The sequence below is a fragment of the Vombatus ursinus genome, unplaced genomic scaffold, assembly GCF_900497805.2.
Source record: "Vombatus ursinus unplaced genomic scaffold, bare-nosed wombat genome assembly UNPS02009173.1, whole genome shotgun sequence".
Taxonomy (NCBI): Eukaryota; Metazoa; Chordata; class Mammalia; order Diprotodontia; family Vombatidae; genus Vombatus; species Vombatus ursinus.
The window spans coordinates 10,104,641-10,117,352 of NW_020948951.1; the positions used below are offsets into that span (position 1 = coordinate 10,104,641).

The 12,712-nt window shown below is 37.2% G+C and overlaps 1 protein-coding gene and 1 pseudogene across 3 annotated transcripts in view; one reads left to right on the forward strand and one right to left on the reverse strand.

Moving 5' to 3' along the window:
* The window catches only part of LOC114035025, a 56,918-nt pseudogene extending 45,461 nt beyond the window's left edge, over window positions 1-11,457 (reverse strand).
* Window positions 1-12,712, forward strand: part of GATAD2A (GATA zinc finger domain containing 2A) — a 229,003-nt gene that overhangs the window by 79,675 nt on the left and 136,616 nt on the right. For all 3 annotated transcript variants that reach the window (XM_027851201.1, XM_027851202.1, XM_027851203.1), the window contains exon 2: window positions 3,727-3,814. The gene's annotated coding sequence lies outside the window, so the exon portion shown is untranslated. The remainder of the gene's footprint in view (window positions 1-3,726; window positions 3,815-12,712) is intronic.

Genomic DNA, 12,712 nt, shown 5'->3' on the forward strand with positions numbered 1-12,712 from the left:
GAGAGAGAGAGAGGGAGGGAGAGGGAGAGAGAGAGAGAGAGAGAGAGAGAGAGAGAGAGAGAGAGAGAGAATATCTCAGTAAGATCAGGCAAAAAGAAAAAGCTCATCTATCAGAGTCCAGTGTGGTTGCAGGGGTGAAACCCAGGTTTACCTTCCTGAGGACCTCTCTTCTAGACTAGGGGTGGGAAACCTATGGCTCTCTAGGTCCTCAGGTGTGGCTCTTTGACTGAATCCAAACTTCATAGAACAAATACCCTTAATAAAAGGATGATTTGGTCTGCAAAACTTGGATTCACTCAAAAGGCTGCATCCAAGGACATAGAAGGACACAGGTTCCCCACCCTTGTTCTACACTACTGTAGTGATCTTCTTGGTCTCTCCCCTCTCCAATTTATCATCGACACTACTGCCAAAATAACCCTCCTAAAGTACAAGTCTATCCATGTCATTTCTTTCATCAAGATCAGTGGCTTCCTATTGCTTGTAGGATAAAACAATATCAATTATTACATTTATTTACTTCCTAGTAGTGTGCCAGGTACTATATGAAGTTCTGGGTATAACATGTACAGAGTTTCACAAACTTTATAGTGCTGTATAAATGTTAGTTGCGATGATGATGATGATCCTGTCATTTAGAGCCCTCATGTTTTGGTTTCAGCATACTTTTCTTTTTTCCAGCCTGATTTTTCATGCTTAATTAAAATTTCTTCCCTTTGATTCAGTATTATCATCTCCCACTACCATCAGTCAACAAGTATTTATAAAGCAATTATGTACTACCTGCTAGGCTGTGAAGTGGGCTCAGCACTAGACCCTTCTGTAGAGTGATTCTGACAAGTCACTTACCTGCTGTCTGCCTCAGTTTTCTCATGTAAATGGAGTAGTGGTAATACCAGATTTATTGTGGGGATAATATTTGAAAAGCACTTTGTTAACCTTAAGCATTATATAAATGCTAGCTCCTATTATTATTACTACTATTATCATCATCATGTCATTTTTCTAAACCTTGAGGATACAAACAGAAAGTAAAACTTCATAGAGTTCATGTTCTAATAGAAAAGACAACATGTACATAAGTAAGTGTAAATAAGAGAGATACAGAATAGAAACAGAGTAACCTCAGAAGGGAAGGCATTAGCAGCCAGGGGATGTGGAAGCAGGAAAGGCCTTGTGGAATTTGAGCTGAGTCTTGAAGAAAGCCAAGATTCTCAAGGGCTGGTGAGGAGCAAGAGCATCCCAGGCGTGATAGATGGAGTGCCCAGTGTGAGAAACAGCCCAAGTAGGTCAGTCACTATTGGCAGAACTGGAGAGTTCAGGGAGAGATGGAGAAGGCTGAAAGATTGGAAGGGATATAGATCTTTAACTGTCAAATAGGAGTTTATATTTGATTGTGAAGGTAATAGGTAGCTAGCTAATGGAATTTATTGAGTTGGATGTGTAACGTGGTCACAACCAGTCTCTCTGGAAAACCATTTTGGAGTTGAAGATGACATCTATGTTGACAGTCTGGGTGATTTGGGAGAAGATGATGGTATCTGGGACAGTAATAGGAAAGTTAGGAAGAATTAGGATTAGATACATAAATTTGTAGTAATTTTAATTTGCCTGGTTATATGACTTTCCCCGGTTCTGTACTGTAATAGGTAAGTAGGAGCAGAGGAGGTAGATGGTGGGAGCATTGGGAGAACCAGGGTTGGTGTTTGTCAAATGAGCGATCAAATGCAGGACAAGGCAGTAAGAGAATTTAGAGAAGAGAATAGTCTAGAGTGAAACTATTTAACCAATGTTTCAAGATTGGGAAATTAGGAGAGTATAACCAAACTGACCTCGGGAAGTACTGAAGGGTGAAGGGTTGGAGGTCTTGGGGTGAATATGTAGAATAAGTTTCAGAGTAATGAGACTTAGGGAAGAATGGAAGGGTAAAAGAGTATTTTCAGATAAAGGAATTTCCAAGTTCTTGAAGGTCGGATTGGAACATTTTTGAGTGATGGTACAATGAATGCTTCCTTTTACTTCTGCCTCTTAGAGCCCTTTGCTCTTTAAGGTTTAAACATTAAGTCTTATCTGAAGCCCATTAAGGCTTAACCAAGGTGCCATCTCCTATGGGAAGATTTTCTTGACATACCCCACCCCCAGTTTTTAGTACATTTTTTCTCCTCATATTGTATTTATGTATATATTTGGTTTTCTAACCCTTAGCACTGTATATTGCAGGGTGTAAGGGGTTCATAGTAAACCTTTTTGTTTATTTATCTTTTTAAATGTTCTTAATGTTTTAAAATGTTTCCTAAAAGAATATAAGCTCCTTGAAGGGAGGGGTTGGCTCCGCCTCCATTCTGTTTCTCTGGAGTGTGTTACAGAGCTTTACACATATCAGCCACTTAATAAATATTTATTGAGTAGAATTAAATTGATCTAAGTGTAGGCTTAAAGAACTCAGTGATAAGGAACTCTACCTTGTGAGGCACATTAAATAATAATTCATAGTAATTCACTATGAGAAGTTAAAGTAAATTTTATGTAGCTCCCTAAAACATAATACATTTAGATTCATTGGTTATTAGTTTCTAAAGTTATTGGTGAAGATTATTCCCCTGTATAGCTGCATTTCAAAGCCACTATTCATAATCATATTCATTGTCTTTAATGTGAGAGGAAAAAATAATTTTTTCCTGGTTTCTGCTTATTAGAGTGCCCTGAAGCTTTCGTAACACTAACTGAAGTGGTGTATGTTTTTCCTAATCATTCATTTTTCTTAAGTAAGTATATAGAATAGTAATCTGAGAATATCACATTTGAATGGAACCTTAGAGAACATTGGAGAGTAGTATTATGAATAGTCTGAAGTCAGAAGCTCTAGTTTGACTCTCACTTCTAGGACTTAGTAGTCATGTGACCATAGACAAGTTCCTTAATATCTCTGACTCCCTGTGTAAAATGAATATAATGATAAATATTTGTTCTGCCTACCTCACAGTGTTGAAAGAAAACCTATTATTATTATTATTATTATTATTATTATTATTATTATCATTATTAAATACAAGTCCCTTGCTTAATAGATCTGGAAACCCAGGCCCAGAGGGGATAAGTGACTTGCCTAAGATCACATGTGGCCCTAATTCAGGAACAGGGACTAGTACCCAAGTACTAGTAGTATTTTCTGCCAGACTGTACTTTTGTACTTCATTGTAGCCTCTATCATCCTGCAAAATTCTATTAACTCAAACTTGTGGTTCATTATAGTCCCCTCTGCTCCTGGAGCTTTCTGTTGGAGAAGGTAGAGGGTAGATGTGGGAGAGCTTCTCCTAGATCCTCTATTTTAAGGAGGGAGTCCAGGGCAGGCATCTCATCATTTCAAAGATGGTCACTCTTTTTGGATGAAATCATGCTGCTCCTTTCCTCCTCCTTCAGTTTCCTTTTATATTGTGAGCTCATTGAGGGCCAGTATTGTCTCTTATTTGCTGCCGCCCTTCCCCCCCTTTTGTATCCCCAGCAATTAGCACTGTGCTTTGCACACTGTAGGTATTTACTGACTATTGACCAGACTTCTAGTCTATTTCTAGCCAGTAGAATTTCATTGTCTACTAATATGTTTATAATAGATATAAGCAAAGAATTGTTCAGCTTTATGTGTAAGATCAGCAAATGACAGATTGTGATTAGGATTTAAAATTACCAACTATCTTTGCATTAAATTTTTTTTTTCTTTTACTTTAGGTTCAACGACAGGCCGAAGTTATCTTTTCACTTAGATTTCATCTATGGCCAACTGATGTAGCCAAGAGTTACTGTACACAGAAGTCAGGTAACTGCTTGAAATCAGCCTGGTAGTAGTACCTTGATTTTTAGTATGACTGTAATTTTACCATCTGTTATTGTCCTGAAAAACAGGAGATTTAGTATCACAGAAGGGCATTAGTCACACTTAGTGATTTGATTGTGTTATTTTTATTGTATGTTAAGTAATAAATTTTCTTGTGCATAATATCTATTGTTCTACTTTGTGAGAATTAATAATTTGTTGTTATAGTTCAGGTTGGCCTGATAGTAGTGGAAAGATCATTAACTTAACCATCAAAACATTTAGGTTTTAGTCACGCTCTATATTATATTAGTATATTATATATATCCAAGAAATGGAAAAAAAATCCAAAAAGAAAAGGTGGTTAACAGTGTCATATAAAAGTGGAATGGGCTGCCTTAGGACATAGAGAGGTCATCCCAACCCCCCCTTATTTTTGTGGTCTTTAAGAAAAAGTTTAGATAACCACTGTGTTATAGAGGACATTCCTGTTCAGATTGGATTTGGATTAGGGATTCTTAATCTGGGATCTTTGAACTTTGAAAAAAAAATGGTAATTATTTCAATATAATGGGTTTCTTTTGTAATCCTTTGTATTTTTTTATGCATTTAAAAACATTATTCTATGAAGTGGTCCATGTTACAAAAAAGATTAAGAATTCCTATTTGTATGATGTTTGATGTCACTTCCAACTCAGTGAGTCTGTTATTTACTAGTCATATGTTTTGTGGATATTTTTAACATTTTCTTGTCTTCAAAAAATTTTTTTATTATGAATTTGACAAACATCAACAATTATGCCCATTTCTATGAACAAAAAAGAATAGGAAAAGGTTGTATATGCCTTGAATTTCTTTTTGCTATTTTAAGAAGTTTCATTGATGCTCTTTTCTTTTTAAAAAATATTATTCTTATAACTCCTCTATTTCTCCCTGGATAAATCTCCTTTATGGAAAAAAAAATAAATGAAAGCTCTCTCTTGCGAAAAATAAGTACAGTCAAGCAAAACCAATCTACACATTAACTGTGTCTGAAAATGTATGCTTCATTCTAAATATTTGGTGTCACTTCTCTGCCCAGAAATGAGGAACATGAATTATTGTTTTGTCTTTTGGAGTTATGGTTGGTCATTGCATTGCTTATAGTTCTGAAGTCTTTCACTGTTATGCTGTTCTTTACAATGCTATAATCATTGTATAAATTGGTTCTGTTTACTTCACAACAGAAACTTTCCAAGGTTTCTATAAATTCATCCCCGTCCCTTTTATCATTTCTTATGGGATTATAATATTTCATTATATTCAGCTAAGTGGTGCAGTGGAAAGAGCGCTGGACTGCGAAGCAGGAAGACCTGAGTTCAAATGTGATCTCACACACTTAACTAGCTGGACAAGTTACTTAACCTCTATTTGCCCCAGTTTCCTCAGCCAGAGAATAGGGAATAATAATAGCACTTACCTTTCAGGGTTGTTGTGAAGATAAAATGAGATAATACTTACAAGTGCCTTGCAAACTGAAAAGTGCCATATAAGTGCAGTTATTGTTGTTGTTTTTCTTATATGTCATAGTTTCCTTTTCTGTGCCTCAATTCATGGAATCACCTTTTTGTTTCCATTTCTTTGCTAATATGATAAAGTGTTGCTATGCCTATTTTTGTACTTACAGGTGCTTTCCCTCTTTCTTGGATCTTGTTGGGATATATGTCTGATATTGCTCTGTCCAAGGTTATAAGCAGTTTAGTGACTTTTGAACTATAATCCCAAATTTCTTTCCAGAATAGTTAGACCAGTTCAAAGTTCTGCCAATAATGTACCTGTCCTCCTACTTTCTTACCGATTATCATTCTTTTTTTATCATCTTGCCTTTCTCTAGGTATGAGTTAGAGCCTCTAAGTTGTTTTAGTGTTTTATTTCTCTTGGAATTTGGAGCACTTTTTCATATGATTGCTGAAAACTTACCTTTCTCTTGAGAACTTCATCTACTTTGACTGTTTTATCTATTGAGAAATAATGCTTGTTCTTATTTACTTGAATGAATCTTCTATGTACCTTGGATACCAGAATCTTATCAGAAATTTGCTGCAAAGGTTTTTTTTTCTTTGAAGAGAAATGTAAACTATTTCACTTGAAATTTTCACTGCATTTATTTTGTTTGTGCAAAAACCATTCAGTTTTTTGTCATCAAAATTCTATTTTATTTTCTGTCATCTCTCAATTGTTTGTTCAAGAATTCTTCCTTTTCCTTCTTTATTCCTCTGGTTTTTAAATTAAATTTTACTTTTATTAATCAACAAATAAATCCACTTTTTCTCTCTTCTACCCACCCCCTACCCTCCATTGAGAAAGAAACAAAAAACAAAACTGTTACAGACATGCGTAGTCAAGCAAAATAAATTTCCAAATTGGCTATGTCCAAAAAAAGGTCTCAGTATGCACTCTTGAGTCTGTCACCTCTTTCTCATAAGGTGTGTAGCATGTTTGATCATTAGCTTTCTGAAATCCTGTTTGCTTATTGTGTTGATCAGAGATGCAACTGTCTTTCAAAATTATTTGTCTTTACAATACTGTTGTCACTGTGTAAGCAGTTCTGGTTCTATTTTACTCTGCTCCTACCTCACTAATTCATCCCCAGGTGTCTCTGATCCCTTTCATCATTTCTTTTAGTGCTGTAGTAGTCCATCACATTTATATATCATATCTTGTTCAGCCATTCCCCCATTGTGCTCAGTTTCCAATTCTTTGCCACTAAAAAACGAACTGCTATAAATGTTTTTTTACATCACTAGAGTTTATTTTGCTTAAGACTAGTCCTTTCCTATTTTTTTTTTCCATAAAGGAGATTTATTCAGGGGGAAATATAGGAGTTATGGGAATAGTATTTTTTAAAAAGAAAAGAGCATCAATGAAACTTTAAAATAGCAAAAAGAAATTCATGGCATATACAACCTTTTTCTATTCTTCTTTGTCCATAGAAATGGGCATAATTGTTGATGTTTGTCAAATTCATAATATACCCTCTATCTTACTGCCTTTTCTTTCCTTTTTCTCCTGTTTCCTTGTTGAAGGAAATATATTTCTGTACCCAAGCAGGGTGTGTGTGTCTGTGTATCTGTGTATGTGTCTCTGTCTCTTGTGTCTCTGTGTCTGTCTGTGTCTGTGTATTCAGTTCAGATGACGGTGAAATTCAAATGTCATCTGCCCAACGAGGCAAGCCAGATGGCTCAGTGTATAGAGCTTTGGGCCTGGAGTCAGGAAGACCTGAGTTCAAATCTAGTCCTAGACATTTACTAGCTGTGTAACCCTGGGCAAGTCACTTAACTTTTGTTTGTCTTAATCCACTAGAGAAGGAAATGGCAAACTACTGTAGTTTCTTTGCCAAGAAAACCCCATGGACAATATTGGTGTGCTATGGTACACAAGGTCATGAAGAGTCAGACCTAACTAAACGACCAAATGACAAAATTCCCCCCAACCCTTCCTACTTGTCTGTATAGGCTTCTGCTTGTATATTGTATGAATGTATGACATATTGTATGAGATTATTTCTGCCCATTCTTTCTCTCCTGCTGAGCTCTCCCTCACCTTCCCACTGCAAGAGTATTATTTTTCCCTTTTCTTTCTATTCTTCTTTCAAATCATCTCAGAGTCTCTCTCACTCTCTGTGACCCTTGATGATGATTAAATTTAAACTGCTAAATCATGTGTGATCCTGACTGTGGCTCCTTGGTTCTTGAATTTTTTCTTTCTGACTGCTTGCATTATACTATTTTCTTTGACCTGGAAGTTCAGGATTTTTGCTTATACTATTTCTGGGAGTTTTCATTTTGGAGTTTTGGGAAATAACTAGATTTTTTCTCTTTCTACTTTACCTTCTGGTTCCGAGAGATCTGGACAGTTTTCATTTGTCTTTCTTAAAACATGATGTCTATGGCTTTCAGGTAACTAGTGATTCTTAAAATTTTTTCTGCTTGATTTTTATTCAGGTCAGTTTTTGTTATGAGATACTTTATATTTTCTTCTGTTTGTTTTTTTTCCCCAATCTTTTAATTTTGTTTTAATATTTCTTGTTGTCTCATGGAGCCATTAGTGTTTCTGTTTTAATTTTTAGTGATTTTTTTTTCCTCGGGTAAGGTTTTGTACCTTTTGTGCTAAGCCATGTTGATATTATTGTATTTAATTTTGATAGTTCCAGCAAGCACATTTTGTTAGCATGAATAGATTAAAATAGACATACTGGTTTACACACCCAGAAAGACATTTTTGAAAATTTAAGTGTAAGAATGAAAGAACATTTCAATGAATGATGCTTGCCATACTTTATATATTGGCTACTCACAACATCATTCAACTTCCTTTACTCTTCAGGACGTGCCTCTTCAACTTTGGCCTACCCCATTTTGATAGTCTGAAATCCCCTGAGATCTTCTCATCCATTTCTACTAAATTCACGATGAAAATCAGTTTATTGTTTCGCTTATCATTTATTGATACTGTGACTTGATTCTTCTTCCAGTGATACCCTAGTTTCTTGAAAGTTTGCTTTAGACAATGGTGAGAATTGTCGGCATCCAACTGGGTAAAGAGGCATGTCATGCTCTTGAGTAAATGCTGCTGAGGCTTCTGTGAAGAGCCTGGGGTGCCAAGTAACTGTTATGCAGCACGTGATTGGGACACCCAGCTTGGAAGAAACTGATCCCGCTAGTGGCTCATAAAGAAAGACCAATCTGTGAATCTAGCAGGGCCCGGCAATATCAATCAATCGCTATTTTTTTTTCTTCTTCTAAGCAATGGGGTTAAGTGACTTGCCCCAGGTCACACATCAAGTCTTACGTGTCTGAAGCCAGATTTGACTCGGGTCCTCCTGACTCCAGGGCTGGTGTTCTGTCCACTGTGCCACCCAGCTGCCCCTTCAGTCACTATTTGTTAAGAGCTTACTTTGTTCCAGGCACTGTGCTAAGCACTGGAGATATAAAAAGAGGCAAAGATAGTCCCTGCTTTCAGGGAATTCACAATCTAACAGGGAGACGACACACAAATACACACAAAACAAGCTATGTACAGGATAAATAGGAATTCGTTATAATAAGGAAAGCACTGGAATTAAGAGAAGTTAGGGAAGGCTTCCTATAGAAGGTGGAATTTTAGTTGAGACTTAAAGAAGCCAGGGAGGTGAATAGTTGGGAGGAGGGAAAGCATTCCAGACATGGAGGATAGCCAGAGAAAATTTCCAGAAGCTGAGAGATGAAATGTTTTGTTTGTGGGATGACCAGGAGATCAGATTCACTGTGTTGAGGAGTAAAGTGCAAGAACAGTGGAAAGATAGGAGGGGGCTACGTTATGACTTTAAATGCCAAACAAAGCATTTTGTATTTGATCCTAGCGGCAACAGGGAGCCATTGATGTTTATTGACAAGGTGGGGGGAGGGAGTAACATGATTGACCTTGCATTTTAGGAAAATCACTTTAGTGGCTGAATTGAGGTTGGATTGGAGTGTAGAGGGGACTTGAGGCAGGTAGACACACCAGCAGACTATTTCAATAGTCCCAAATGTATGGTGGTGAGGGCCTGCAGTAGAGTGGTGGTAGTGTCAGAGAAGGGTATATATCAGATGTTGCAGAGGTGAAATACACAGGTCTTGGCAACAGATTGAATATAGGGTGTGAGAGCATATCAAGGAGTACAAGATTATTCCTAGGTTTTAAGCCTGAGGCACTGGGAGGATGGCATTGCCCACTGCCGACATAAGAAAGGTAAGAGGAGGGGAAGATTTATGGGGAAAGATAATAAGTTCCATTTTGGACATACTGAGTTTAAAACGTCTACTGGACAGTCCAGGATGTCTGAAAGGCAGTGGAGATGTGAAATTGGAGGTCAACAGAGACTTTGAGGGCTGTTTTAAGATTTGAGAGTCATCAGCATAGAGATGATAATTAAATCCATGGGAGCTTATGAGATCACTAAATACAGTAGTATAGAGGGTGAAGGGATGAATGTTATTAACTGGTAAGAAGTCCAAATTTGCTTGAATAAACTTAGAAAATCCACCTGGGGAATCTGATATTCCTTCTGAAAAAGCTTGAAGCCAGACACTTGACACTTACTAGCTGTGTGACCCTGGGCAAGTCACTTAACCCTGATTACCTCATCAAAAAGCCGGAAAAAAAAAAAGCTTGAAACCTCTTTCCACCTTTCTTAAATACCTTAGTGTACCATCTATCTTTTTTCCTCCTGGTATTATAATTCTTGGTGCTGGATTCTTGATTGAAATTTTATGCAGCAGGAATAAAGAAGCAAAATCAATTTTCTTACAAAGTGTGAAGTATATTTTTTCTTTCGAGTCATAATATTCCTGGCATTTGTCACTGGGTTGGTCTCATGACAGTTTTTTAGCCAGCGTTTCAGTAAGTACTATTCCTCATGACCAAACATCAACTGCTTCTGCATGGATTTCTTTCCTCATAAGTAGTTCTGGGACAACGTACCATGGAGTGCTATATATCTTGTTTAATAATAAACATTGACAATTATGCCAGAATACTGTTGCTAAGACAAGTTAGAAATTTTGAGGTTATATTAATCTAGTAAGAGATTTTTTTTTTTTTTAATAAATATACCTTAGGGTTTTTTCAGTGCTATGAAAATACATGATCACTGCCATAAGCTGATGGAAGAACTTGGGAGCATCTTTATTCAGACATACTTATATCAGGCTCTGTTTGATCAAAGAGTTCTCCTCTACATCAGTATTCTAAAAAGAGATACTGACTATTGCCTTTTATTTGATGATATGGTTTAACATTTTATTGATGTAAATTTCTTTGTGAATGTTTTCTGGATGACCTATGGTACACTTCATGTCCATAATATTCATTGCAACTACTTCTTTCAACCTCTTCACAGCAAATTGACTTTTCCCGCCAAAATCCACCTCACAAATGCCAACAACCAAACTAGCTTCTTCATGGGGCTTTGGGGTTTACTGATAGGCTTGGGCCTCTCTGCGTTGGCCTTATCCCACCACAGAGAGAGATGGCCTTGCTGAACTCCTGCCAATCCTCTGTGAGTCTGTTAATTCCCTTTCTGATTCTTTCTTCCGTAGTTCTCATCCTCCCTTCCACCTATGCAGTTTTTTTAAGTGCTGTCATTTGGTTTTTAAAATCATTATTTTAGCTCGTCAGTTGTGCTGGTGCCCAAACTATGTTTTATTTTGAAACTTTGCTCCTAGATATTTTGTAGTCATTCTCTTGTGGTTTTTTGCCTTGAGTACCCCGGCACTGGAATAGCTTTTTCTGGTGAGATCCTTTTGTTTTTTTTAAATTTCTCTTTCTTCAAGCCTGCATCTTGAATTTGGAATTTGTGTTAAGCCCAGGCTTTGTACACTTCTGTAGAAAAAGTCTGGGCTGATCTTGCTGCTGCTGACTTCTTGGGGGATTGAGTGTTGTATTATTCCAGGGTCTCAAAGACAGCGTGGGCTGGGAACCTGAAAGATTTTCAGTGGTCCTAAAGTGGTGTGATCCTGGACAGCTACTTGCTGCTTCTTTGGTGTGAGCTCTGTAAGTTCCTAATCTAGGTTTGGGTCTGAGCAAACAGACCTCTGGGCTTGCGCTGTTTGGGGTTTCAGCAGGTTGGTGCTGGTCTCAGCCATTATCAGCCAGTTGGAAAACCACTGGTTCAGTGACAGAACTCTAGGTTTTCCTTTGGTCTGGGATTCTTTCTCTGGTTATTTTTTTCACAGGCTTTAGAGCTGGCTGGAAGCTGGAGCTAAGACTATGCTCTGCTCCTAGGATCAGAGCCACATAGCTGCCACTTGCTTTTGAACTTGCCTCTTGCTTGGTACACAGCCTAGAGCACCTAAGTCTTCCTCACCCTGAAAGGCCATTCTCTTACCTTTTCCTCAGTCTCCCTGGATCCATGACCTGGAACTGAGTAGTTAGCAATAGTTTTGCCATTTGGCACGGATTTTTGTGTCTTTCCTAAGTTTAGGTCCCTCTCATCTGGTTTTGGGTCGTGGTGCACAGCCTCTCCCTTTGCTGGAATGCTCTGTAGAATCACTCTCCAGACTTTTTTGTTTCTTTGTACCCATCTGTGCTTAGAACATGACTCACTATAATTTTTTTCCTTGTAATTTCTGATCAAGATTCAGTCAAGTGCATTTTCTAGCTTTGTTTGTAAGAGGTAGAGGTCAGCAGTACTTCTTCCTGCTACTCTGCCATTTTGACTCCACTTCTTCTATGACCTTTTATACCCCAGTTACTAGTCTGTTTAGAGCATTGTGTCATGTGGTATGAGATGCTCGTTGAAACCGAGTGTCTGCCATACTGTATGCCAATTTTCCCAACAGATTTTACCAAAGAGGGGTTTCTTATGGTATTTGGCGCCTTTGGATTTATTGGAAAATGTGCTATTATGTTCAGTTGCCTTTGGTTCTTGTGTAGCTACTCTGTTACACTTAGCAGTTTGTGTATTTTTTTTTAATCCAATATCAAATGTTATGATGAGTATTGCTTTGTAGTAGAGTTTGAGATTTGGTATTGTTAGGTCTCCATTCTTCCCATTCTTTTTTCATTATTTCTTTTTCTAATCTTGACTTTTTCCTCCAGATTAATTTTCTTATTTTTTTCTAATTCTATGAAGTAACTCTTTGATAGTTTAGCATAGCATTGAATCTGTAAGTTAATTTAGTGGTATTGTCATTTATTTTGCTGTTAAAAATCAGCAAATAAAATTAGTATTTCAAGCACAAGTTAAACTGTAGCTTTCAAAACTTCCATACTTGCCTATGTGTCTTCCTTGCTTCTAAGCTGCTTTTTGTTATTTTTTTCTTTTCTCTACACTTAAAAAAGATTCCTCGACAACCCTCTTTTTTCTGTATGATTTCTCCTTCACCATTAACTTCCATT